This window comes from Gigantopelta aegis, chromosome 10 (assembly GCF_016097555.1).
Source record: "Gigantopelta aegis isolate Gae_Host chromosome 10, Gae_host_genome, whole genome shotgun sequence".
Taxonomy (NCBI): Eukaryota; Metazoa; Mollusca; class Gastropoda; order Neomphalida; family Peltospiridae; genus Gigantopelta; species Gigantopelta aegis.
Genome location: NC_054708.1, coordinates 79,252,497 through 79,280,313, shown reverse-complemented (window position 1 = coordinate 79,280,313; position 27,817 = coordinate 79,252,497). Strand labels below are relative to the sequence as shown.

The 27,817-nt window shown below is 36.6% G+C and overlaps 1 protein-coding gene and 1 long non-coding RNA gene across 2 annotated transcripts in view; both read right to left on the bottom strand.

The window, feature by feature from the left end:
* The window catches only part of LOC121383253 (Kv channel-interacting protein 4-like), a 473,604-nt gene that overhangs the window by 256,795 nt on the left and 188,992 nt on the right, over nucleotides 1–27,817 (bottom strand). The gene's annotated exons all lie outside the window — the stretch shown is intronic.
* Nucleotides 14,848–18,119, bottom strand: LOC121383254. The gene is made up of 3 exons (XR_005959273.1): nucleotides 17,995–18,119; nucleotides 16,498–16,602; nucleotides 14,848–15,960 (listed from the first exon to the last, which is right to left on the bottom strand). It is a non-coding gene; the product is annotated as an uncharacterized LOC121383254 (long non-coding RNA).

Here is a 27,817-nt window from a genome sequence, read left to right as displayed (position 1 = left end):
TTATAATGAATTCATGTAGATGAAAACTTCACAACAAACTGAATCTCCATCAAAATGGTGTCATACTAGCATTGTAAACCATACACACAAGATTACACATGTCTAATGTTGTATGGGAAACTAAGCATTAGTTTTCAAAACAAAGTACCTACCTACTGCAGACATGTGGTTTACAATGATTGTATTAAAAAAAAAACATTTTTCCTAATCAATATCCAACTTATTACTGGTGACACCTTTCTTCCCAACATGATTGCACACCACAGCAACAGGTATTGCAGTGAATGTAACGGACTCAGGTGTCATGTATATATACATCACAATGTCAGCTTAATCACAACATTGCTACAGCATAAATCTCCGTCAAAAGAACCGTACACAATGGAAATGCACAACCGTAATGTTTGAAGAACATGCACATTCAGCACGAATGTATACCAGCAACAATCAGCAGAGTAATCCCATATACTTCCATACTAAAACAGTGAATACATAATGTATAAGACCATCAGATATTAAATTGTCAAGACAATGTCAGGAGTATTACAATATATGAAAATCCTGGAGTTATGTGGGGGGAAAAAATCTGCATAAAAGTTTATTATCTACTAACAAATGTTTTGTTTATAATGTCCCATGAAATTTAATTTTCAAAATATTTCCATTTTCATATTAAATCTTCAAATGCATAATTTGTACTGTTCCAGGGAAATGCATCTTCAAAACAATCTATTGAAGACTAACAAATGTGTTTATAATCCAACAAAAACAAATTGTGATATATTTTTATGTTAATGTTCAAATGCAGACATTATAATGTTCCAAGAAAATTCATCTTTAAAACAATATATTGACCACTACAAAATAAATTTTCAAAACAATGTACGGAATATTAACCAACTTTTGAAATATTTTAATTTTTAATTTTTAAATGCACATTATAATGTTCCAAGAAAATAAACCTTCAATAGTCCAATTAAAAAAAAAATCTAAATATTTCCATTCTAAAGCTATGAATGCACAAATTGTGTTATTCCAAGAATATTACTTTTCAGCACAGATGGAAACATTTCAGATGAGTAGGGTATTTCAAATTTTAATACTCCCAGAGAATATGTCTTTAGAACATTTGAATATTGTATTCCATTTCATAAGACGTGCACTGAACATGTGTAGAAATCATACACACTCCAACGATGATCAAACCATGAAATTACTCCAGCGATGATCAACCCATGGAATGCACATTATGACTGATATTGCAACAGATAGCCAATAAAGTGCATGAACCGAGTAAAAGACACTGTGTATTTACCGTTATCAGAGATAACACAAATAAACTAACTAGAGACTAATGAGCTTATGATTGCCAAACTTGCTGCCTAGCGTTCACGGAGCACAGCGAGATATAAAAACTGTTTTAATTACACCACCACTATGGATGCTGGCCGTTTTGTTCATGCCTCTGGGATCACATCTCTTGTCCATTCTAAATCATAGCTTTCCTCCCTGTGTCCACGGCTAAATAACAAGACATGGATGGCAATGGTTATACATTTCTCTTTTCATGTTACATTGTCATTTACATAGCATAGCGATACATAGCATTTACAAGAGCTGCTTCTCGGAGTGAAGGCAAATAAAACACATCCTCTGTAGTTCTTCCGTAGAAATAATCATGAAGTTACGTCCAATACAAGGACACTTACTCACCTACAAGTATTTACTTCCATTGATACAAGGACACTTACTCACCTACAAGTATTTACTTCCATTGATACAAGGACACTTACTCACCTACAAGTGTTTACTTCCATTGCTACAAGGACACTTACTCACCTACAAGTATTTACTTCCATTGATACAAGGACACTTACTCACCTACAAGTATTTACTTCCATTGATACAAGGACACTTACTCACCTACAAGTATTTACTTCCGTTGCTACAAGGACAGACAAATGACCGTCTATATGCTGGTTAATGTAACATTAGTACAAGACATTGATTCAGAAACAAGAAAACATAAAAATTAATCTTTTATTTAGATTTTTAAAAGATAAACCAGTCCTCCATCATCAATGAAGATGATACCGTAATGATTTTTAAAAGATAAACCTGTCCTCCATCATCAATGAAGATGATACCGTAATGATTTTTAAAAGATAAACCTGTCCTCCATCATCAATGAAGATGATACCGTAATGATTTTTAAAAGATAAACCTGTCCTCCATCATCAATGAAGATGATACTGTAATGATTTTTAAAGATAAAAAGACATTACCTCATTGATAAATATACACATGAACATAATGAATATAAAATAAGTGAAATGTGGTGTTTTGTCTGACAAAACATTGCTATTAAATATACATTGTTATTGAGCCAGGTCAAATGGTTTCATGTGTTCTCTGATAAAGAGAAGTGCATGTGACATGTCATTAGGATCACAGTTTAGCAAGGAATCATCAATAATTACTGCCGCTTTTATAAAAACAGCTTCCATTTGGGGATTTGTGAGCAATCAAATGTTAGTCTAGTTCTGATAAACAGAAACACAATCAAGCAAAGGAGCATAGTTAAAGAAATAAATTGAAAAAAATAACAAAAGTCCTAATTAAAATTATAGTTGTTGTTTTGTATAATGAAAACCTGAAAACTGAATTAGTATTGTGATGACGTATTACTATATGCAAACAGCAGGCATAACAAACAAGAAGTTGCCTTTTATAGAAGAAAAGTTTATTTTTATAAAATAATAATACAGTATCCACTTTAAAAAACTGAACAGACTACAGCCCTTACATTGTACTCCCTGCTTTAGTACAATGAGTTCAGATGTCAGTCCTGCATAATGTGTGAAGTATGTTTTACTATTTACACTCTTCAACATTACCAGCAAGGATGGCAGATTTTTCAAATCTTTGGTTTAAAGCTGGTAGATACTGGCTTGATGGCTTGATATATGGCTTGATGGATGGCTTGAAGGATTGATGGATTGATGGATTGATGGATTGATGGATTGATGGATTGGATGGATGGATGAATGGATGGATGGATGGATGGATGGAAGAATCAATGAATGGATGAATAAAATAGTTTTTATAAAATTTAATGGTCGAAAAAATTAACAAATGATTGAATGAATAAATGAACAGATGAATGAATGAATAAATAAAAAATTAACATATAACAAATGAACAGATGAATTCTTTTTAGTAAAGGTATAAGCTGGTGGAACTAAAAAGACAAGTTTTCATTTAAGTGAAAACCCCACAAAAACAACCTAAAGAATGGCATTTTGTGTCACACGATGTCGGCATTTCCAGTTAAATATAGCTGTATGAATTGTTGCATGAGCAATCAATACCTGGTCTATTACAGCAAGTGATTTATCATACACTACGGTGCTTTCCACCTGTCTGTGACATTGACATCATCATTATAATATTTCAGTGCTGTGTTCAGCCTTTGTTGAATAACCTATCAGGACATAACTGAGTGGGACAGCCTTGATAACCCATCGGGACATAACTGAGTGGGACAGCCTTGATAACCCATCGGGACATAACTGAGTGGGACAGCCTTGATAACCCATCGGGACATAACTCAGTGGGACAGCCTTGATAACCCATCGGGACATAACTCAGTGGGACAGCCTTGATAACCCATCGGGACATAACTGAGTGGGACAGCCTTGATAACCCATCGGGACATAACTCAGTGGGACAGCCTTGATAACCCATCGGGACATAACTCAGTGGGACAGCCTTGATAACCCATCGGGACATAACTCAGTGGGACAGCCTTGATAACCCATCGGGACATAACTCAGTGGGACAGCCTTGATAACCCATCGGGACATAACTCAGTGGGACAGCCTTGATAACCCATCGGGACATAACTCAGTGGGACAGCCTTGATAACCCATCGGGACATAACTCAGTGGGACAGCCTTGATAACCCATCGGGACATAACTGAGTGGGACAGCCTTGATAACCCATCGGGACATAACTCAGTGGGACAGCCTTGATAACCCATCGGGACATAACTCAGTGGGACAGCCTTGATAACCCATCGGGACATAACTCAGTGGGACAGCCTTGATAACCCATCGGGACATAACTCAGTGGGACAGCCTTGATAACCCATCGGGACATAACTCAGTGGGACAGCCTTGATAACCTATCTTTGCTTATTGGTCAATCTTGTATTTATAAACTAAGTCCATAATTTCATGCCCTTAGGGCGGGATGTAGCCCAGTTGTAAAGTGCTCAACTGATGCACGATCGGTTTAGGATCAATCCCCGTCGGTGTGCCCATTGGGCTATTTCACATTCCAGCCAGTGCATCATAACGGGTATATCAAAGGCTGTGGTATGTGCTATCTTAACTATGGGATGGTACATATAAATGATCCCTTGCTACTGATAGAAAAATGTAGTGGGTTTCTTCTGTAAGACTATATGTTGAAATTACCAAGTTTATTACATGCCAATTTAATCTTACTATAGTGATAAAGACCTTTTCAAACTGTTTGATAAATATATCTTGTATCTCATATGTGTGATCTGGACCGGAACTTTTTTATGGGGAATTCCGTTTTTCCTGGAGTTTGCACCTTTTTTGTTATTTACGTCATATATAATTTACAAATTACGTCACATCATATAAGAAACATCACACAAGACTGCAGCAGAGTATGATTCTTAACATTAAGTAAATCCATGAATGGAGGATTGATCATGGATTTAACAAAGTGTAGTTGTGACATTAAATTAAAAACCATTTTTGTAAAAAATAAAAGAAGGTATGTAATAAATACAGAACTTCAGATACTTTGTTTTTGCTTCCTATTTATTGAACTCGTTTATTTTGCGAAAGAACATACGTCATGGAATACATTCTTGCACAAAATAAACTCATGCAATAAATAGGAAGTGAAAGCAAAGTATGTGGAGTTCTGTATATATATCACTACAATTTCCAAGTTGAAGGCATCTATTATGAAACCTAATCCAGTTTTAGTTGTGAAAACTAAACCAGTTTTATTTGTGAAACCTAAACCAGTTTTCAACCCAAGTGTAATCTCTGATGCTCATCAGAGTGAAGAGCAGTCTAAACTTTCAATGCAAGCTAATTAATATTCAGAAAGCTGATAATAATGGATGTAAACATTTACATTGGCAACAGCTGCTTGGCATTGTTTACAGTTTTGCAATTAGTGAAGGTGATGATTTCAGCAAAATGGATTGTCATCTTGACATAGCAGTGGGGAATGTCATTCTGATGACACATTTTATAAACAAAACTGATCTAAAAAGTTAAAGTTCAAAGTTTGTTTTGTTTTACAACACCACTAGAGCACATTGCTGTATTAATCATCGGCTACTGGATGTCAAACATTTGGTAATTTGACATATAGTCTTAGAGAGGAAACTTGCTACATTTTTTCATTAGTAGCAAGGGATCTTTTATATGCATCATCCCAGACAGGATAGCACATACCACAGCCTTTGAAATACCAGTTGTGGTGCACTGGCTGGAACAAGAAATAGCCCAATGGGCCCATTATTGGGTAATGCATATAGAATACTGTCCATTTATTATAAATTGCTCCTGTGTTGATGGCAATTGTCGCGTTTGGCTTGACTGGCCTATCAGACTATTTTTCACCTTTCTTCCAGTTTTAAAATTATTACATTTTTAAAAAATTGTACATATATATTGGTTTATTGTATTTTTTAATGTATATGTTTAATAATAAATAAATTGACATTTTACGTAAGTTATTTTGACCTATATTTATTTATATTTTTATCGTGTGTAGTGTGGTATTGTTTGAATGTGTGTGATTGTGTTGGCTTCTAAATGGGGGGGGGGGGGGGCTAGAGACTATTATCTGTCAGTAATACTCCCCCTGCTCTCTGGTTTTGACCTTTCTATACATATTAAATTTTATTTTAATTTGGTGTTATTGTTTTTAATAAAACATGTATTTCATGTTTACAATTATATGTCTCATATTTTTTGTTCTGTTTTTATTATTGATATTAAAAAATAAATAAATAATTAGACAGGGCGTTATACTGTCCTGTGAGGCCTGGTTTTATACCACAGGGGTCGAATTTTACACTATTCCGCAAATAGTAAATTTTTAAACGGAATAATAAATCATGAAAGTGAAAATAAAGCACGGAATACCGAAAATCGCCTGCGACTATTCCGCTTACGCTTTTTCTTCAGCTACATTTTTCTGAAGAATAAATCCTTGCGCTACTAAGACCTTTCTCATGCACTTACCGGTACAAAATAAACATCTTTTTGATCGAGACTAATGTTTTGAGTGAGTTCGTTTATAATTCCAGCTAGTAAGCAGTAATGCATAGACTGGTATATAAATAATTGTTCATTACGCAATGTTGTACAGGGCGATGTAGCACAGTCAGGAAAACTAGTGGTACATTAATAATTGAAGGGATAGTACATTTTTAGATGGAATAGTGTTTTTTGAAATTCACTATTCCTTTGCGATAGTGGTAAAAAAATAACATTTCAACCCCTGTACCATGTTTGCTCCCGTTTTATTTTTAAACATTAAAGTGTGACTGAAAGCAAACGTTTTGACTGATAAAACCATTCACCTTCTCCTTTATTCTTCTTGTCTCTCTGTTCTAATCTAGATACAAATATTTATACTTTGACAGGTTATAAATATACAATAGTTTTATATTCTTCAACACTAAATGCATATCTTGTACTTTCTATGTTGACCAGTTAATATTTCAGTTGTATAATGTAAAGAAAGATATTTATATAGGCTATGCCTGTTGACCAATCCCATCTGTTAATGTAAACAGAAATTGTATCTGTCAAATGACAGGTCAGTTTCTACTATATTAGATGATTTGGTAGAATAAAAATGTGGCTTCTTAACACAGTTGGTTTCTTTATACACGTGACCGCTAAAGCAGGTTTCACAGTATTTGCAAGTTGCAATAGTTTGATCAATAACAAGTGACTGTAGAACATTCAGTACACTATATATAATATAACATACATGCAGTCCTTGTTGCAACCTGATCAAACATATACAGTAAGAACTAGTCACCATAATAACAATGATTTAATATGTATACACATGCCTACATAAGTACTAAGTACACATATGCACATACAAACAAACACACACACACACACACACACACACACACACACATATGTACACATGTAGACACATATATATGTACATATACAGTCAAGCAGTTACACCATTTGCATTCATTTGAATAAAGATTTATAACAAATGATCATTTGCAAGTCAGACAAGTAACATGGGTTATCTGGATTCATCTGTTACCAAGTAACTCATCTTCATAAATCAAGGCTAATATTCATTCCTCGTATTCAGCCTTGATACATGTAGTCAAGATTACTGATATCCACTACTAGCGCCCCCTCTATTGGAAGAAAATTTGTAACACCGATTATGTCCCTTACACGATGACATCGCTGACTAATCACAGCATCGATAACATGTGACAATCTTGAAAGCAATATCAAAAATTAACCACCGAAACCTTTTTTTTAACATATTGTGACAAACACAATACGTTTCCACGGACGCTGACGCTGCCATCTTTGTTTACAATAACAAGGGAATCTATAAGGAGTGTTGCATCCAATGAAATTTAAGCATTTTGTGGCACGATTTCTTGACGACATGTATCAAGGCTGAATACGAGGAACTAATATTAGCCTTGATTTATGAAGATGCAAGTAACTAAGATGAATACAAGCACTGTCATCCATAGCTAACACAACTGTCAATATTAGGCCATACTTGAAAACGTAATTGCAAAAAGAAGGAATATTTGTTTTTAATGACACTGCAGCAAATTATTTTATCATTGGCTTTCAGCTGTCTAGGATAGGACATAGCCTAGTAGTAAAGCGCTTGCATTATGCATGGTCAATCTAGGATCGATCCCCATCAGTGGGCTATTTCTCATTCCAGCCAGTACACCAAGACTAGTATATAAAAGGCCATGGTATGTACTATTTTTCCATTAGTAGCAAGGGATCCTTTATATGCACCATCCCAAAGATAGGATAACATATACCAAGGCCTTTAATATACCAGTTGTGGTGCACTGGCTGCCCAATGAGCCCACCAACAGGGATCGATCCCAGAACAACCACACATCAAGCAAGCACTTTACCACTGGGATACATCCCACCTCTGTCTTGATGTAAGGCAAATGTTACATACCAGACAACAAATGATGATGGATAATGCATATGCCTGACAGATAATGGATGATGTACACATGGGAAGCCAGATTAAGGAGACCGGGTGTAGGTCAGTGGTGAAGCACTCGCCTGAGGTGTGATGGCCAGTAAATGTTTAGAATCAGAAGCAGGGAAAACAACAAACAAAAAATCTGTTATCTTTTTGTTTTTTAAATGACAGACTCTTTTTGTGAAGTACATAAACCAGTCTAGTATACATTTCCTGCTCTTTCTGGCTGTTAACACAGCCTTGACATTGTTCATGGAAGGTTACATTGTCACAGGTGATTATATCCATTAACTGCAACCAGTGCCCCATGACCGGTCTATCAAAGGCTGTTTTATCTGTGGGAAAGTGCATATAAAATACTAACTAAATTTTATCAAACTGTTATGCTCAGATGTACAAGTCTTGTTGGGTTGTACTCGTTCCAACCAGTGCACCACAACTGGTCAAAGGCTGTGGTATGTGCTTTCCTGTCCGAGGGAAAGTGCATATAAAATAGTTAACTAAATCTTATCAAAATGTTATGCTCAGGTGTACAGGTCTTGTTGGCTTGTAAAGAAATGATCAGTTCACAGCAACAATTATATTAAACAGTTTAACAAACCAAAATATTAAAATTTTGACTACCTTTGTGTCTTTTACATGAACAAAGTTGTATCGTAGAACCTAACTAGTAACTACAATTTGTCAACTTGTGTTACACATGTCTAGCTTAATTATATTATTAATTTTCTATTTGTTAAGGAAGAAAGTCAAACATTAACCGGTAGTTGTGTATTGATCACAGAGTCAGCTCCGCAAACAGAACAAAACACGATGTGACAATTTACCATTTCCAGCAAACATCAATACGGGCACATGCTCCGTTATCAAACAGTAAATACTTTTACTGTGTATACTATAGTACATCGGCTTGTTCAGTGTCTCGAGTGCATGGTGTCGTGCTTAAGCCATCAGACATATAAGGCTGGTAGTACTGGGTTCACAGCCCGGTACTGGCTCCCACCCAAAGTGAGTTTTAACAGCTCAATGGGTAGGTGCAGGCCTCCGAAAACTGCGCAAATGAATATTTTGCATGCGCGTCATTCACACAAGTCTAGTTTTGCATAACCCATTTTTTGTTTTCGCCAGAAAAAATAAAGACATTAAAAATATTTTACACTATCATTTATCACTGTTCCAGTAAATGAAAGAATGTTCTATTTAACGATACACTCAACACATTTTATTTGTGGTTATATGATGTCGGACATAGGGTTAAGGACCACATAGATATTGATAGAGGAAACCCGCTGTCGTCAATTCATGGGCTACTCTTTTCGATTAGCAGCAAGGGATCTTTTATATGCAACATCCTACAGACAAGATAGTACATACCACTGCCTTTGTTACACCAGTTGTTGAGCACTGGCTGGAACGAGATGGGAATCGATCCTAGATGGATCGCGCATCAGGCAAGTGCTTTACCACTGAGCTACATCCCGCACCAGTAGAGGTGCTTGCATCACAGGATCGAACCACCTCGGTGGATCCATTCAGTCAATTGGGGCTTTTCTCGTTCCAACCAGTGCACCACAACTGGACAAAGGTCTCTTCTCTCTCACTAATCACTAACAATTAACCCACTGGCCTGGACAGACAGCCCAGATAGCTGAGGGGGGTGGGATGTAGCTCAGTCGGTTGAGTGCTTACTTGAGGTGCTTGCATCGCAGGATCGAACCACCTCGGTGGATCCATTCAGCTGATTTGATTTTTTCTCATTTCTTCCAGTGCACTACAACTGGTCAAAGACCCATAGTATGTGCTTTCCTATCTGTGGGAAAGTGCATATAAAAGATCCCTTGCTTCTTAGGAAAAATGTAGTAGGTTTCCTCTGATGATTACGAGTCAGAATTACCAAATGTTTGACATCCAATAGCCGATGATTAATTAATCAATGTGCTCCAGTGGTGTTGTTAAACAAAACAAAGTGAGATAGCTGAGGTGTGTGTGCCCAGCACAGCATGCTTGAACCTTAATTGGATATACATGTGTAAGCACGAAAATATGTTAAAATAAATGAAATGAAAGAACTGAATTATTAAGTTCACATTCAGTAATGATAACAGTAAATACTTAACAGGAAAAGAATTGCAAATATTTTAATACAAACCGCTATATGTTTTTGACTGATATATTAATTGGTTAAATCTAGACTGTCAAAATGGGCCTACAATATGTTCACATGCCATTGATAATGTTAATAGGCACAAAGACTGATGGGATTCAGACTGAATAATATTAAATACATTAAAGAAATCTAAATAAATAATTTGTGTGTCTTTTGTTGTTCAGTGTAGTTTGTATAATGCCAATGTCTTCAGTATGAAACAGAAATGAATTATTAAGTTCACATTCAGCATACACCAAAATACATCAGCATATATCAGTCAGTCTTCAGTAAACAACAGAAATTACATTTTTGTTTCATTAAGTTCATATTCAGCATGTTTATGTCAGTTTGTTAAATGTCTTCAGTAAAAACAAGATATGATATAATGTTTTAATTAAGTTCACATTCAGCATGTATATGTCAGTTTGTTCAATGACTCAAGTAACAAAACAGAAATTAATTATTAACTTTACACACAAGTAACAATAGTTTATATAAAACTAGTGTGTAAATGTCCAATGAATGACTGAATGACATAAATAAACATTTGACTATGGTGTGCATTTCACCTCTCCACCAAATAAGCTTGGAAGGTTGTAAAACATTTCTTGGTTGATTTCAGCAGACTGAACAAGAAAAAACATTATTTTGTAAAATCAATCGTGTTATTACATCGTGCATGCAATGAAGTAATTTTTCCATTTGGCTGTTATTTTTTTAATAAATTGATCACAAATTTTTAGAAAGTTTGGGTTTTATTGTGGTATTGTAGAGTTTGTTAGTTAATTGTAACCCCCCACCCCCAGAACAGCCCTTCTGGACAAGGCCATAATAAAAAAAATATAGATTTTCATCTTCTTCTTTTTTCAAAAGCCAGTTGGAAGGTGAAATTTTATATTTATTTTATATTTTGAACATCGTAAAATACTGCACATCAGGATAAAAACAAATTGGGACGAGAATTAAAAAAACATTGACATTCCTTCATCTTCAAGTTGGGTGGGGATGATAATATATGATTTAGTTTATTATAGCCTAATATAGTAATATGTGCCGTTTTTAAAGTGCTAGCCATGCCTAATCAGTGCCAACCATTATGTGCAGAAGCCTGAACAAATCATTATGGTGAAATGGTGAAAGCATTTTTATAATGCTCTTTGTTCAGTGATAAGTATGTGGATTTTTAAAATCATCTGAATCTATATGTATGTACAAAGGCCATGTTTTTCATAAGTTAATATTTTTAATCCAAAGCTTTGCCTGCAAGAAATACGTCCTTACCTTATGTTCCAGACCAGTATTTCTGACAATCATGCATACATATGTATGTGACAAATATGTGGTACTTACCTGAAATAGAAAAGAAATACAATCATGAGAATACAAGTAAACAAATGTTTGTTCAAATTATATATATACAAATTTATACTCCTGTTTGGTGTCATTCAACACTTAACTGCTCCTACTAACAAACAGCAAGGAATCTTCTGCATTATTTTTCCTAAAGATGGGACCTCTGGTGTATTAGACATGGAAAAAACAAACTGTGTCTATCAAGGTAAAGGAAATGATAGGAATGTTTGTTTAACAACACCTCAACACACTTTAAAATATGGCTATTTGATGTCTAATATATGGTGAAGAAAACCCCCGAGAAAACCCAGTGTCACTCTTAGTGAGACAGCAGCAGTGGATATCTTGTATGCTCTTTTCCATAGGCAGGATAGTACATACTACAGCCTTTGAGTTACCAGTCACGGAGCACTGATTGGAATGGTAACAATTTAGACCATAGAACTTTCAACACAGGCATCAGAATCAGTACCGTTTTCTTGTCTGTCTGTTTGTTCTGTTTGTTGTTCTTTTTTCTTTGTTTTGCATGCTCAGGACAGTGAAGACACACAAAAGATCACTTGCTGCTATTCACTAGGAATAACCCATGTGGCAGCAGCAAGATTCCTCTCTCACATTTAAACAAATTAACACCTTAATACAAAGCACTTAATTCAGTCAGATAAATGGGTTGGTTTTTATTTTATCATAGAGAGTTTAGGGGGTTGTGGGGATTTTGGTGAATGAATGAATAAATGCTTAATGACAACCCAACACAAAAATATGCATCGGCTATGTCATAAAAGGTAAATATATGAAATTATTATTTATATAATTATATAAAACCACAGTGTAAGGAGGGGTTTTGGTATGCTTAGGACAATGTATTTAACCATTAGTTGATTTATAGCTTATACCAACAGTCATCCATACCACTTTTCTATGTATAAATTTATTATATTGGACAAATTCACAACCATGTGCAAAAAGATCAAAATCATGCATGCAATGTTCCCATTTGTCCGAAAGAAAAAAACTAACAATGGATTAAATGCCAGTAGAATAATTTTAGCGAAACTACCAGGAGGCGACGTCAGTGACTAAATACTAATCATGTCTGACAGGACAACAGAATGAAGAACTGGGAAGAAAAGACAATACATGTATCTATAAATATCACTTCTTCACACTAACCAGGCAAACAAAGAGAATATTTGATTGAGGTTAAACATTGTTTTATTTAGCAGCACCACTAGTGCACATTATGATTTATTAATCATCAGCTATTGGATGTCAAACATCAGTTGGTTGAGGTTAAACATTGTTTTATTTAGCAGCACCACTAGTGCACATTATGATTTATTAATCATCAGCTATTGGATGTCAAACATCAGTTGGTTGAGGTTAAACATTGTTTTATTTAGCAGCACCACTAGTGCACATTATGATTTATTAATCATCAGCTATTGGATGTCAAACATCAGTTGGTTGAGGTTAAACATTGTTTTATTTAGCAGCACCACTAGTGCACATTATGATTTATTAATCATCAGCTATTGGATGTCAAACATCAGTTGGTTGAGCGCTTGCCTGAGGTGCTTGTATCGCAGAATCAATTAAACTCGGACAGGCCTCAGTCTGTGTCGTGGTTAGGCTATCGGTCTACAGGCTGGTAGGTACTGGGTTCAGATCCCAGTCGAGGCATGGGATTTTTAATCCAGATACCGACTCCAAACCCTGAGTGAGTGCTCCGCAAGGTTCAATGGGTAGGTGTAAACCACTTGCACCAACCAGTGATCCATAACTGTTTCAACAAAGGCCATGGTTTGTGCTATCCTGCCTGTGGGAAGTGCAAATAAAAGATCCCTTGCTGCTAATTGTAAAGAGTAGCCCATGTAGTGGCAACAGCAGGTTTCCTCTCAAAATCTGTGTCGTCCGTAACCATATGTCTGATGCCATATAACCGTAAATAAAATGTGTTGAGTTGCGTTGTTAAATAAAACATTTCTTTCTTTCTTTCAATTAACCTCAGTGGATCCATTCAGGTCCATTCGGGTTTGTTCTTGTTCTAACCAGTGTACCACACCTGGTCAAAGGTCATGGTATGTGCTTGCCTGTCTGTGGGATGGTGCATATAAAAGATTCCTTGCTACTAATGGAAAAATATAGCGGGTTTCCTCTCTAAGACTATATGTCAAAATTACCAAATGTTTGACATCGGAGGCCAATAGCTGATAATTAATTAATCCATGTGCTCTAGTGGTGTCATTAAACAAAACAAACTTTAACTTTGTTTATTTAACAGCACCACTAGTGCACATTAAAATTTATTAATCATCAGCTATTGGACGTCAAACTTTTGGTGATTCTGACATATAATCTTCAAAGAAAACATGCTACATTTATCCATTACCAGCAAGGGAACTTTTATACGCATTTTCCACAAACAGGACAGCACATACCATGATATTTGATATACCAGTCATTGGGATAAGGAAACACTTACCGTATATCGCTGTGTATTAGCCGACTTTTTGATACAAAAATTATCAAGTCAAAGGCTGGGGTCGGCTTATCTAAGGAGTCAACATTTTATTGGAAATGTAAAGTTAGAATAGTGATGTCACGGCTCCACTCGATCTATTGTCATTATTGTGCTCTGCATTTCCGCTTTCATAAAGGTTTAATATTGCATTTTAACACAAGCTATTACAAATAAAAGATATTAAAATTGTATATATATGTTCATCTTTAATAAATGTTGGTGTTTAAAAGTTATTTAGTAATATTTATCTGTTTAAACAACAATAAATGGTGACCGATCAAAACAATTTCGGAAAACTTCGCAGGTCACGTGTCATTACAAAATTGCTTACTAAACCGGTGAACACGTTAATTGTTCCAGCTTCATTTGTTTTGTTTGTCGGCTTGGGATTAATCGACACGGGTGGTTGGGTATGGTAGGGTATAGCCGACTACATGTAGTAATGAAAAGACCGATTAGCACAATCAACAATGCAAACAGTCACTGTGTTTTTAACGTGTGGCTGCAATCAAGAATGTTTAGGTATATTTCGCTATCTTGGTACTTATATTTTACGAGAAATAAATTAACCGGACACCGTTTCTATAAACAAGCACCTCAGACGAGCACTCAACCGACTGAGCTAAATCCTGCCCCTGAATCGAATGTCGCCTGTTTCAAAGTTTGATCATTTATTCAAGTTTTCTGTTGTTGATTTAACATTCTAATAAAACTTGTGTCAAACCCATGTACAATAATATAACACACGGTTTTCTGACAATAAAATATTGCAGGGACTCTAAGTCACCCTGGAGAAACATTATAATTCTGCTGTGGAGTTTAAAATTTACAAAATACTTATTTTTTGACGAGAGGGTTATTTTTTTCAGCACCAAGCTGTTGCCATGACATAAATATATAAATATTATTTTACTGTATCATACTTTCAATATAAAAGAAACGTGAAAAACTTTGTCTTTACCAAAATATATGACAATTTATTGATTTGTCAATCAAGGTTTGGGGCTTGATTTCGTTTGTTACGTGATGTTGATCACTTACCAAGAGTTCTTACTAATGTTTTGTCAATGTATATAGGGTTTTATTCTGGATTTTTCACCATGGTCCCATGTCTGGTGGGATTGGGAAAATTAGCGCGAGTAAGTCACACTTTGGAAAAAATTTCAGACCACTGAATGATGCAGTAAGCCACTGTTAAATTCATTTATTGGAACAAACATAATTGAATGTTCAGACCCACAGAACTCCTAGGTAAATTCCTGATATATATATACCACTTGAAGTGAAGACGGCGTATATTATATTGTTAATAATATATTGTGTTATACGCTGGCAGGCTAGTAAATTTTAGCTGGATCTTGTCCTGCCGGCTAGTGAAATATTTTCCATTTCTGCACCCCTGAGGTTGCCATCTCACCAAAACATATTTTGTCCATGAGGGTTCACCAGAGATTTGTCAATTAGCTGCGACTGTAGAATAGATATGTAGGTGGAAGAAAAATCACTCACTCAGTGCTTTAATTTGAAAAGTTTAACAGTTTTCACTGAAGGATAACATCATTTGAACTTCAAGTAGTCACTGTAAGTTCAATGACTGAAAAGCATGCTCGACTCCCAATACATCTGAACCTGTAAAAAACCCAAAACATTTGATTATGATTTTTAAAAAATTGATTGTATGTTTATGTCTGATCGGTTGAATAGTGCTTACTTTTTTGCATTAATATCGTTCAACCAAAAACACCCAGTTATTTCCCAGTACCACTTTTCTAAAACTGACTTCCAACTTGAGTTTTCCAGCAATTCTGGAAAGATAATATCTAGACCTATGGGATTCCAACACTGGACAAAGTAGATTAAGGGATGGGTGCCTAATGTTGGACTAGAATTGACTGATCAAGGACTAGCGCATTTACAAGACGTAGAGCAGATCCTGCACCAACAGATTTACATCATCTAACATAACAAGCTTATCCCCAGCTCTGGAGTCACCCAGTCATTTGGTGACAAAATTGATTGGTCTTTTTTAAAAGATCTGTTTGCACAAAAATTAAGTCTCCATTTGGTGATAAAGCTGGGTTTTTTCAAATATCATTTTAGTTGGTGTCTTTCACAAATATGTAAAGTTTGGTACTTAATTTTTATTCCTATTTATTAGAAACTTACCTGTTCTTCGGTCAATAACCTGTCTGAAGTAACGTGGATGGATTACTCCTCCAATCCCTTCACTTAGTATCACATCATTTTTTGATTTGAAAAGTTTGATGCCATCTACAAATAAGAATTCTGCAGCATCAAATACCTCACCCACCATAAACATATTTAGTGTTACTGATAGTTGCATCCTGAGATGTTCATCTCAATGTTTTTACATTACACTAGAAGTATATTCCTATGTGAAAAAATGGAAAAAACATAAGAAAAAGAAGAAAACTAATGAACTATTGTAAATGTTTAAATATTAACATATACTTCAGATTACAGCTTTAAATGTTCAACAAGGTTATCGAGGATTTAAAGTTTGTAAAAAATGGAATTAAATGCAAAAGTATTTCAATTTAAAAATGTTTACTTAATTAATGTTTAATTCTTTTTACCCCCATAGGAACAACTATAAACCATGTTTCACTGATCTAGGACTTACAGTTTGTGAAAAACTTTAACGCAAAACTTTAACATTTAGCGAAAACAAGAGTATTTTAATTTTAAAAAATTTAATTAATTAATTTGTTTTTTTATTTTTTCACATGCTCTTTGATTAACATCCATAGGTGTAACTATAAATGAAGTTTCATTCATGTATAGACTTATAGTTTGTGAAAAACTGATGTAAACTCGTATCTTTAATGTTCTGTCAGTTTCTTCTGTCTTGTAGCTGAGTTGTCCATACCATCACCTCCAAGGGTGCAGTCGGACTACTTTTCTGCACCCACGTGGCATCTCTGTCCACTGCCACTAATAAAGCTGGTTTCACCCACAGCACTGCAGGCAGATAACAATCACCAGTAGTTGGGGAGCAGTGAGTGGTTGTAGGAGCCTCTTACAATACCAGAAGGAACCACAGAACTGTCTCATGAGGGGTCAGACTAAACACTACAGAAAAAGCTGATGGAAAATGCCTGTTCATCAATCTAAATGTCTAAATTCTTTTTACATGATATATCATTAATATTTTTCACTTTTTTGCAATTATTGAAAGCTGTTTGAATTTAATATAAGCTTCTTTTGGTTAAAGGAACATACCCTAGTTTTTAAACACTAAAGAGTATTTTTGACTAGTAGAGCCCTTTTTTATAACTGAAATCATACTTTACTTGGATTGTATTGTTTAGATTATCCATTTCCATATATTCAAAGTGTTTTTGGTCATCCTGGTGTTTTTAATATCACAGAATGCATTTCTCATATTTTAAAAAACACACGTGCGTCTGAGAGGTAACAGTTATGGAATCGAGTTTTAGTTTATGTTTAGAGGGTATTTCACTATTTCAAAGTCACAGACTCATGTTTCACTCAATTGTAACATTATCTAAATGTGTTACAGGTTTGTAGATTAACTAAATTTAGTGTTAATTTTCACAGGTTGAAACTAGGGTCTGTCCCTTTAAACATTGCTAATGGTGAATTTAATATTCATACAAACCTTTTAATATTCATACAAACCTTTTAATGCTTTTCGCACATCAAGATATATGGCAATTTCACAAGAGTCTTTCATACCTAGAATAAAGTAAACAATGATTTAAAAAAAAAAATTGTAAATGGAAATTAAGATAACAATAACTTTCCTTTAAGTATAGAATAAGAAAGCAATTATGTAAATATATACTCAACAACGAAAGTTTAGCTAATGTTAAAAGAAATGGCATAACATTTATAAATTAACCTATTTTTATTAATTAGTATTCATATCTGAAATGTTTACCATCTACAAACAAAATAAACTCATCAACCTTTGCCTTAACAAAACAGGAGGACCTGGTTTTCTTTTAAGTTTATTCAACCATGGCAAATTTAGACGTCATAAAAGATATTTGCTAAACTTTTGTTGTTGAGTATAAGTTTTTTTCTGTCATTTGATTCCTAAAGAATGGATTAACACATGGCTGTTTTAGGCCTGGTATATTATTTGTTACAACTGCAGCATTATTCCAATGACATTTAGTATATAAAGCCTTGTACAGCACATTAGACCAAACGACATTTAGTATATAAAGCCTTGTACAGCACATTAGACCAAACAGCATTTAGTATATAAAGCCTTGTACAGCACATTAGACCAAACGACATTTAGTATATAAAGCCTTGTACAGCACATTAGACCAAACGACATTTAGTATATAAAGCCTTGTACAGCACATTAGACCAAACGACATTTAGTATATAAAGCCTTGTACAGCACATTAGACCAAACGACATTTAGTATATAAAGCCTTGTACAGCACATTAGACCAAACGACATTTAGTATATAAAGCCTTGTACAGCACATTAGACCAAACGACATTAGACCAGTATATAAAGCCTTGTACAGCACATTAGACCAAACGACATTTAGTATATAAAGCCTTGTACAGCACATTAGACCAATGACATTTAGTATATAAAGCCTTGTACAGCACATTAGACCAAACGACATTTAGTATATAAAGCCTTGTACAGCACATTAGACCAAACGACATTTAGTATATAAAGCCTTGTACAGCACATTAGACCAAACGACATTTAGTATATAAAGCCTTGTACAGCACATTAGACCAAACGACATTTAGTATATAAACCTTGTACAGCACATTAGACCAAACGACATTTAGTATATAAAGCCTTGTACAGCACATTAGACCAAACGACATTTAGTATATAAAGCCTTGTACAGCACATTAGACCAAACGACATTTAGTATATAAAGCCTTGTACAGCACATTATTGGATATAAGCACGGAAATAAGTTAAAGAAGAAGAACTTGGAACAACTGGACCCAGATGTGAGACACTTGTTTGGAATGGGCAAAAAATGTAGTCAATCAATGGTGATTGACCTGTGATCCTGACAGTCGAGATAGAGCCATACTGCAACCAATCACTCCTCAGGTGAGCACTCTACCACTAAAATACGATCCATCGTCATAAATAACAAATTGCGGATTGTGTAGAAGAAACATTGATTTTTAGAGAAAAAAAAAATAAGATAGGTTAAGTGACTGATACTGACCACCATTATACTGCCTGCTTCTTTCAGTGCATTTGCTTAATTTGTCCTAATTGTCAAGAGACTACCAGGCATGATTAATGAATCATGTTCTGTCATATAGCCGACTGGTAAATAAACCCACCGTCCGTCCGTTCGTCCGTCCGTCCGTCCCTCCCTCCCTCTCTCTCTCTCTCCCTCCCCCTCCCTCTCCCTCTCTCTCCCTTTCCGTCTTATAAATACCACAGAAAGCATTAACATATTTAAATAGCATATTTTGTCTAGATACTATTGTTTAAATATGTACTTTGTAAGGCAGTGACCATGGCTCCCCAACCTGTTCACTGTCTATGTTCTGGGGGCAATAAATCTTTTTAAAAAACCCAAAAAATCAACAAAAACAAACAGACAAGTCGTCAACAAAGTGAAGACATCTTTATGACAACCTTGCTGGTAACTTGGTAAAACTACAATTATTTGGAAAGGAAAGATATGTGGAAAGAAAAGGAATGCATGTTCAGTGACATTTGAGGACATTTTAAACTATGGGGGTTTTGGTGTCTAACATGATTTTAATACTTGGGAGACAGAGACAGAGACAGAGACAGAGACACAGACAGGGAGAGAGAGAGAGAGAGAGAGAGAGAGAGAGAGAGAGAGAGAGAGAGAGAGAGAGAGAGAGAGAGAGAGAGAGAGAGAGAGAGAGAGACAGAGAGAGAGAGAGAGAGAGAGAGAGACAGAATGAGAGGGAGAGACAGAGAATTAAAGTTTGTTTTGTTTAACGACACCACAAGAGCATGATGATTAATTAAGATGTCAAAAAAATTGGATGTCAAACATGTGGTACCTTTTGACTCGGAGTCTTTAGAGGAAACCCTTTGAGATACGAGTCATAGTGCAAGTGAGAGTGAGAGTGAGAGAGGGGGTAGCTCCCCTTATATGAGGTCATTTAGAGAGAGAGAGAGAGAGAGAGAGAGAGAGAGAGAGAGAGAGAGAGAGAGAGAGAGAGAGAGAGAGAGAGAGACATACAGAGGGAGACAGAGAGAGAGACAGAGTGAGAGAGAAAGAGAGAGAGAGATATACAGACAGAATGAGAGGGAGAGACAGAGAATTAAAGTTTGTTTTGTTTAATGACACCACTAGAGCATGATGATTAATTAATCATCAGCTATTGGATGTCAGACATGTGGTACTTTTTGACTCGGAGTCTTTAGAGGAAACCATTTGAGATACCAGTCATAGTGCAAGTGAGAGTGAGAGTGAGAGAGGGGGTAGCTCCCCTTATATGAGGTCATTTAGAGAGAGAGAGAGAGAGAGAGAGAGAGAGAGAGAGAGAGAGAGAGAGAGAGAGAGAGAGAGAGAGAGAGAGAATAGACAGTGAGCGAGGAAAAGCGATACAGAGGGAGAGAGAGAGAGAGAGAGAGAGAGAGAGAGAGAGAGAGAGAGAGAGAGAGAGAGAGAGAGAGAGAGAGAGTAGACAGAGCGAGCGAGGAAAAGCGATACAGAGGGGGAGAGAGAGAGAGAGAGAGAGAGAGAGAGAGAGAGAGAGAGAGAGAGAGAGAGAGAGAGAGAGAGAGAGAGAGAGACATACAGAGGGAGACAGAGAGAGAGACAGAGTGAGAGAGAAAGAGAGAGAGAGATATACAGACAGAATGAGAGGGAGAGACAGAGAATTAAAGTTTGTTTTGTTTAATGACACCACTAGAGCATGATGATTAATTAATCATCGGCTATTGGATGTCAGACATGTGGTACTTTTTGACTCGGAGTCTTTAGAGGAAACCATTTGAGATACCAGTCATAGTGCAAGTGAGAGTGAGAGTGAGAGAGGGGGTAGCTCCCCTTATATGAGGTCATTTAGAGAGAGAGAGAGAGAGAGAGAGAGAGAGAGAGAGAGAGAGAGAGAGAGAGAGAGAGAAAGAGAGAGAGAGAGAGAGAGAAAGAGAGAGAGAGAGAGAATAGACAGAGCGAGCGAGGAAAAGCGATACAGAGGGAGAGAGAGAGAGAGAGAGAGAGAGAGAGAGTAGACAGAGCGAGCGAGGAAAAGCGATACAGAGTGGGAGAGAGAGAGAGAGAGAGAGAGAGAGAGAGAGAGAGAGAGAGAGAGAGAGAGAGAGAGAGAGAGAGAGAGAGAGAGAGAGAGGGAGGGATACACATGGAAATCAGTGCTGCCATATAGGCTACCTCTACCAATAAGGAGGCAGGATCTAGTTCAGTTGGTAGAGCACTCACCTGAAGTGCTTGTGTGATAGGATCAAATCACCTCGGCGGACAAATTCTCCGATTGAGTTTTTCCAATCCTAACCAAAGAAAGTCACACTCGACACATTTTATTTATGGTTATATGGTGTCAGACATATGGTTAAGGACCACACAGATATGGTCTACATTTTTCGATTAGCAGCAAGGGATCTTTTATATGCACCATCCCACAGACAGGATAACACATACCATAGCCTTTGATATACCAGTCGTGGTGCACTGGGAAATAGCCCAATGGGCTAACCAATGGGGATCGATACCAGACCGACCATGCATTAAGCGAGCATGTTACCACTGAGCTACGTCCCACCCCATCCCAACCACTGCACCATGTCAAAGGCCATGGTATGTGTTGTTCTGTCTGTGACAAAGAGCACATAAAAGATCTCTTGCTGCTAATGGAAAAATGTAGTGGGTTTCTTCTCTAAGACTACATGTCAAAATTACCAAATGTTGGACTAGTTGGGACAGGAAAAAAAGACTATCAGAGAATGAGTCTACTGAAGAGATTTGATTCTTCAAACAAAGCATGCTCTACCAACCGAGTTAATCCTACCCCAAACACAGCATGCTCTACCAACTGAGTTAATCCTACCCCAAACACAGCATGCTCTACCAACTGAGTTAATCCTACCCCAAATACAGCATGCTCTACCAACTGAGTTAATCCTACCCCAAACACAGCATGTTCTACCAACTGAGTTAATCCTACCCCAAACACAGCATGTTCTACCAACTGAGTTAATCCTACCCCAAACACAGCATGCTCTACCAACTGAGTTAATCCTACCCCAAACACAGCATGCTCTACCAACTGAGTTAATCCTACCCCAAACACAGCATGCTCTACCAACCGAGTTAATCCTACCCCAAACACAGCATGTTCTACCAACTGAGTTAATCCTACCCCAAACACAGCATGCTCTACCAACTGAGTTAATCCTATCCCAAACAGACAGATCAAGGGACAATGTTTCAAAATGTTAGGTAAACTGAAGTCTGTTACCTGGCCTACTAATAGTTTGGTTTGGTTATGTGAATTATATATACAGTACTTGTGAGTACTACTGTTCTTTACTACACTGACTTACATATATGTACTACTGTTCTGTACTGGGACACGCATGTATCTTTTTCATACTGACATGTGTAGTACTGTACTACACTGACATACATGTATGTACTACTGTTCTGTACCACATACATGTATCGTTATCATACTGACATGACACTGTGTACTATGTACTGTAATACACTGACATACATGTATGTACTGCTGTTATGTATACCACTTATATATGTACTAGTGTTCTGTATCACACTGACATATGCGCTATTGTACTATACTGATGCATGTCCTACTAATCTGTACCACAATGGCATACATGTATGTACTGTATCACATTGACATGTACTATTGTTCTGTACTACACTGATATATATATATATATATACTACTGTTCTGTACTATAGTGACATATGTACTACTGTTCCATACTACATTGACATATGTACTACTGTTCTGTACTACACTGACATATGTACTAGTTCTGTACTACAGTTAATGTACTACTGTTCTGTACTACACTGGCATACATACTACTGTTCTGTACTACATTGACATATTCTGTACTACATTGACTTATGTACTACAGTTCCGTACTACACTGATATATATACTACCATTCTGTACTACAAGGAAATATTTACTACTGTTCTGTACTACATTGACTTATGTACTACTGTTCTGTGCTACAGTCCTGTAAATGAGCCTCAGTAGTGTAGTTGTTGAGGCATAAATTGGCCTAGAAGATTATTGTCCTAAAAAAACAACAAGCTGACCCACTTCTCAATAAGACCACTTCTGATTTTAAAAACTTGACTTCTATAGATACTGCATCAGAAACCCTACCCTGTGATGGTACTGCTAACAAGTCATGTTTTGCACATTCTGCAGGAACAATTAGGAAACACAATATCGCCATGGACAGTTAATCACTGTTACAGTCTTATGCATATTCTATCATCATTATAGAGTAAATATAAAAGGTACACTCAACAAAATTAATTAAGAGACAGTAGTCAGTTTGGTCAGGTTTTGTCACTGTTATGTCAGCAAGTTTTTTTTATCACAGATGATTTTCAAATGTCAACAATATTAACAATGAACAAATGGCATGCTTTGTATGCTTGTAAAAACAAAAAACTAATTATTTTGTATTACACATGTACATGTATGTATAAAGAAAAAATGCTGAAAATATCCACTGGCCCTTAATTAATTTTGTTGAAGAAACGAAAAGAAATGTTTTATTGAATGACACACTCAACACATTTTATTTATGGTTATATGGTGTCAGTAATTTTGTTGAGTACATATTATAGTAACATTATACATACCTTACATGTCTCAATGAAGTGTTTTGGATTTCTTTTGAATTGAATTATTGTATACTTGCATTAAAAATTCATTTGCATATAATGCAACTTGTGGTCATCTGGTTCCAGTGTGCACTAGCTGTTGCTAAGGATTAGCAAACAGATTTTTTCAAATATTTACAAATTTTTTTATATATTAATTCATTTGCATTTATATCTATTTGTGTGTCACTTTATTTGGGTTTTCCAACTGCAAATTTGTTGTTAAATTAAGCCAGAGCAGGACGTAGTCCAGTGGTAAAGCGCTCGCTTGATGTGCTGTTGGTCTGGGATCAATCTCCGTCGGTGGGCCCATTGGGCTATTTCTCGTTCCAGCCAGTGCACCACGACTGATATATCAAAGGCTGTGGTATGTGCTATGCTGTCTGTGGGATGGTGTATATAAAAAATCCCTTGCTACTAATGAAAAAAAAGTAGTGGATTTCCTCTCTATATGACTGTGTCAAAAATCCAATAGACTTTATTTTTAAATAAGCCATGACCAATTTTGAAAATAAATAAATAATCATATAACATTTTGTATTTTTATCTTTAATAAAAAGAATAATGTTGAAAATATCTACTGGCCCTTAACTCATTTTGTTCAGTATAAATTATACAGTGAAACTCCTATAAGCCGGACACGCTCGGGACCAAGTAAAAAGTCTGGTTTTAAGAGGTATCCAGTTTAGAGAGGTTCTCTTCTGCACAGATATTTAAAAAGGGACCATGAAAAACGCCCGGTTTTGTGGGAATTCCTGTTTACAGAGGGTCCAGTTTTGAGAGGTTTCACTGTAGTATCATTATATACACCGTACTTGTCTCAATACAGCTTGGAGAATAACCTAATAAAATATGTCCAAATACATTTTAAACAAAACTCAACTTGCTATGTTTTCAGTATACAACTGAAAGGGTGTGTGTGTGTGTGTGTAGTAAAAGCATACACCTAGCCAAATTAGCTGGCACAAATTCAGCAATAAATTAACAATTACTCAAAACCATCCGCCTGTACATCTCTCGGACGGAAGAGCGACCTTAAGCACTCTACCAAACAAGCACTCCAACCCGGGGATCAACGGCGGGATGGTAGCGAATGATTTAATAACCGCTAGATATGACAATGCTTGAATCGTGACATCTGTGACCCCCTTGGTGGAACATCCACCCTACGCACTCGAACAGACCACGTATTCCAACCCGGGGGGAAAACGGTGAAACGACAAAAGTAAAAGCATATACTCGACCAAATTAGCTGGCATAAATTTAGCAATATAAATTAACAATTACTCAAAACCACCCGCCTGTACATCCTTTGGATGGAAGAGCGACCTTAAGCACTCGACCAGGCACTTCAACCTGGGGATTAACGGCGGGATGGTAGCCGGTGATTAATAACCACTAGATATGCCAATGCCATCCAGACCTAACCACGATAACCATATTATTCTACTGTAAATATGTTCATGTTCTGAAGCTCGTGATTGACAACTGGCATACAACTCCCCCTCCGTCATTGTATTCAATGCTATACAAGGATGGAGGGGGATTGGTGGTCATGAATGACTGTTGAACTCACTAGAATAGGGACTTAAGACAATTAGGTACAACCTTAACACAAAACTAGGATTCACACAGAGACTACACGCTCACTGCATCAGTACACAGGGTGCATTGACTAATGATAACAATGTGCCTGCCCCCATTTAATGGCCCAGCACGTACTCTAATAAGGAACCGGACAAAAGAATACCGTTCTGAGTACACAAATGCAATGCACCCGGGGGAAGCTGAACAAAAGAATATCGGCCTCCCCCACCCAAACCCCCAATACTTGCTGCTGGTAATAACTTGGTACTTGGTGATGCCTCGACCAGAAGCGGTCAGGCCCTTTATAAGGGCCCTATGGGCAACCTAGGGAGACACCACAGCATCGTAGAGGTCTAAAATTAACGAGCTACTCTCGATTCACTAATATCAAAACCTATATTAGCTCGGCCATTTACCTTTCGACCGACCGTTCAAAATTGCGCCAAATTCTCTCAATCAAAATTGCGCACCCTTTTCTCTTTGGCATTTAACTGCTCCATTCAAATTCCATAGCACCACCACCACCCTCACCTGCGTGCTACCGATTTGATCGGGCTGCTGGTGCTCCCTTGCACCTGCCAGTGCAGGCGGTCCCTCCTCTCCCCTCCCCCCACCTTTCCTGTCATGGATGGAGGAGCCGGCCAAGGCCAGCTCTTGTGCCCACGATAGGCATGCGCTACAACAGCTTGTTCTGAATGTGCACGTAAAACCTTATGACATGACATGACATATGTGTGTATGTGTATTTTTTTATTCCAGGTCTAAATAAGTTTGAGTACATCAATTTATTGTGTTTGACATGTATTATTTACTTCAAAACCATGCATATCACAGCGCTTAAACTGTATTATTGAAAACCTTTTTGTCAAGGTTTATTTAGTCGTTATTATGGTCAGTGTCTGTAATGCCATTAACACACCTGACATAACCACACAATCAAGGATTATAAAACAAAATTTCCAAATGTTTTCATTGCAAACATTATATTATGGCTTTAGTATTTTGTTGCCTTTGTTAATATCACTTTCTGCTACTTCACTAACATATTTCACACGAATAAATAACAAACAATGGAGTATTTTGGAAAATGATTCCCGATTCTGTTGACCATACAATGTATTTCACAATCTATCCAATCAGGGACGAATGGCTATCAGACACACAGAGCTTACTGTCATTACAAAACTTCATAACAAAGGTATACTGTTAACATTTTTATCAGAAATAATTTGTAGGCTAACATGGTTTAGTTTGCGAGGCATTGTTATATTTGTATCCATGGTAATGGGGTCAAGGTAACAATGCTGATGACTTTTTTCATCAGTGTTAATATCAGCAAGTTAATGATGAAAATTGACAATCAACCTATAAATGAGTTGACTTGTGGCATATACAAACGAGACTTTTAACTTTAATGCTGAATGTACATGCTGTGTCAGAATGCTGTTGGGGATGTCACATACTCACAGACAGGGTAAATACATGACTTGTACATGCTGTGTCAGAATGCTGTTAGGGATGTCACAGACTCACAGACAGGGTGAATACATGATTTGTACATGCTGTGTCAGAATGCTGTTGGTGATGTCACAGGCTCACAGACAGGGTAATACATGATTTGTACATGCTGTGTCAGAATGCTGTTGGTGATGTCACAGGCTCACAGACAGGGTAATACATGATTTGTACATGCTGTGTCAGAATGCTGTTGGGGATGTCACAGGCTCACAGACAGGGTAAATACATGATTTGTACATGCTGTGTCAGAATGCTGTTGGTGATGTCACAGGCTCACAGACAGGGTTAATACATGATTTGTACATGCTGTGTCAGAATGCTGTTGGTGATGTCACAGGCTCACAGACAGGGTAATACATGATTTGTACATGCTGTGTCAGAATGCTGTTGGTGATGTCACAGGCTCACAGACAGGGTAATACATGATTTGTACATGCTGTGTCAGAATGCTGTTGGTGATGTCACAGGCTCACAGACAGGGTAATACATGATTTGTACATGCTGTGTCAGAA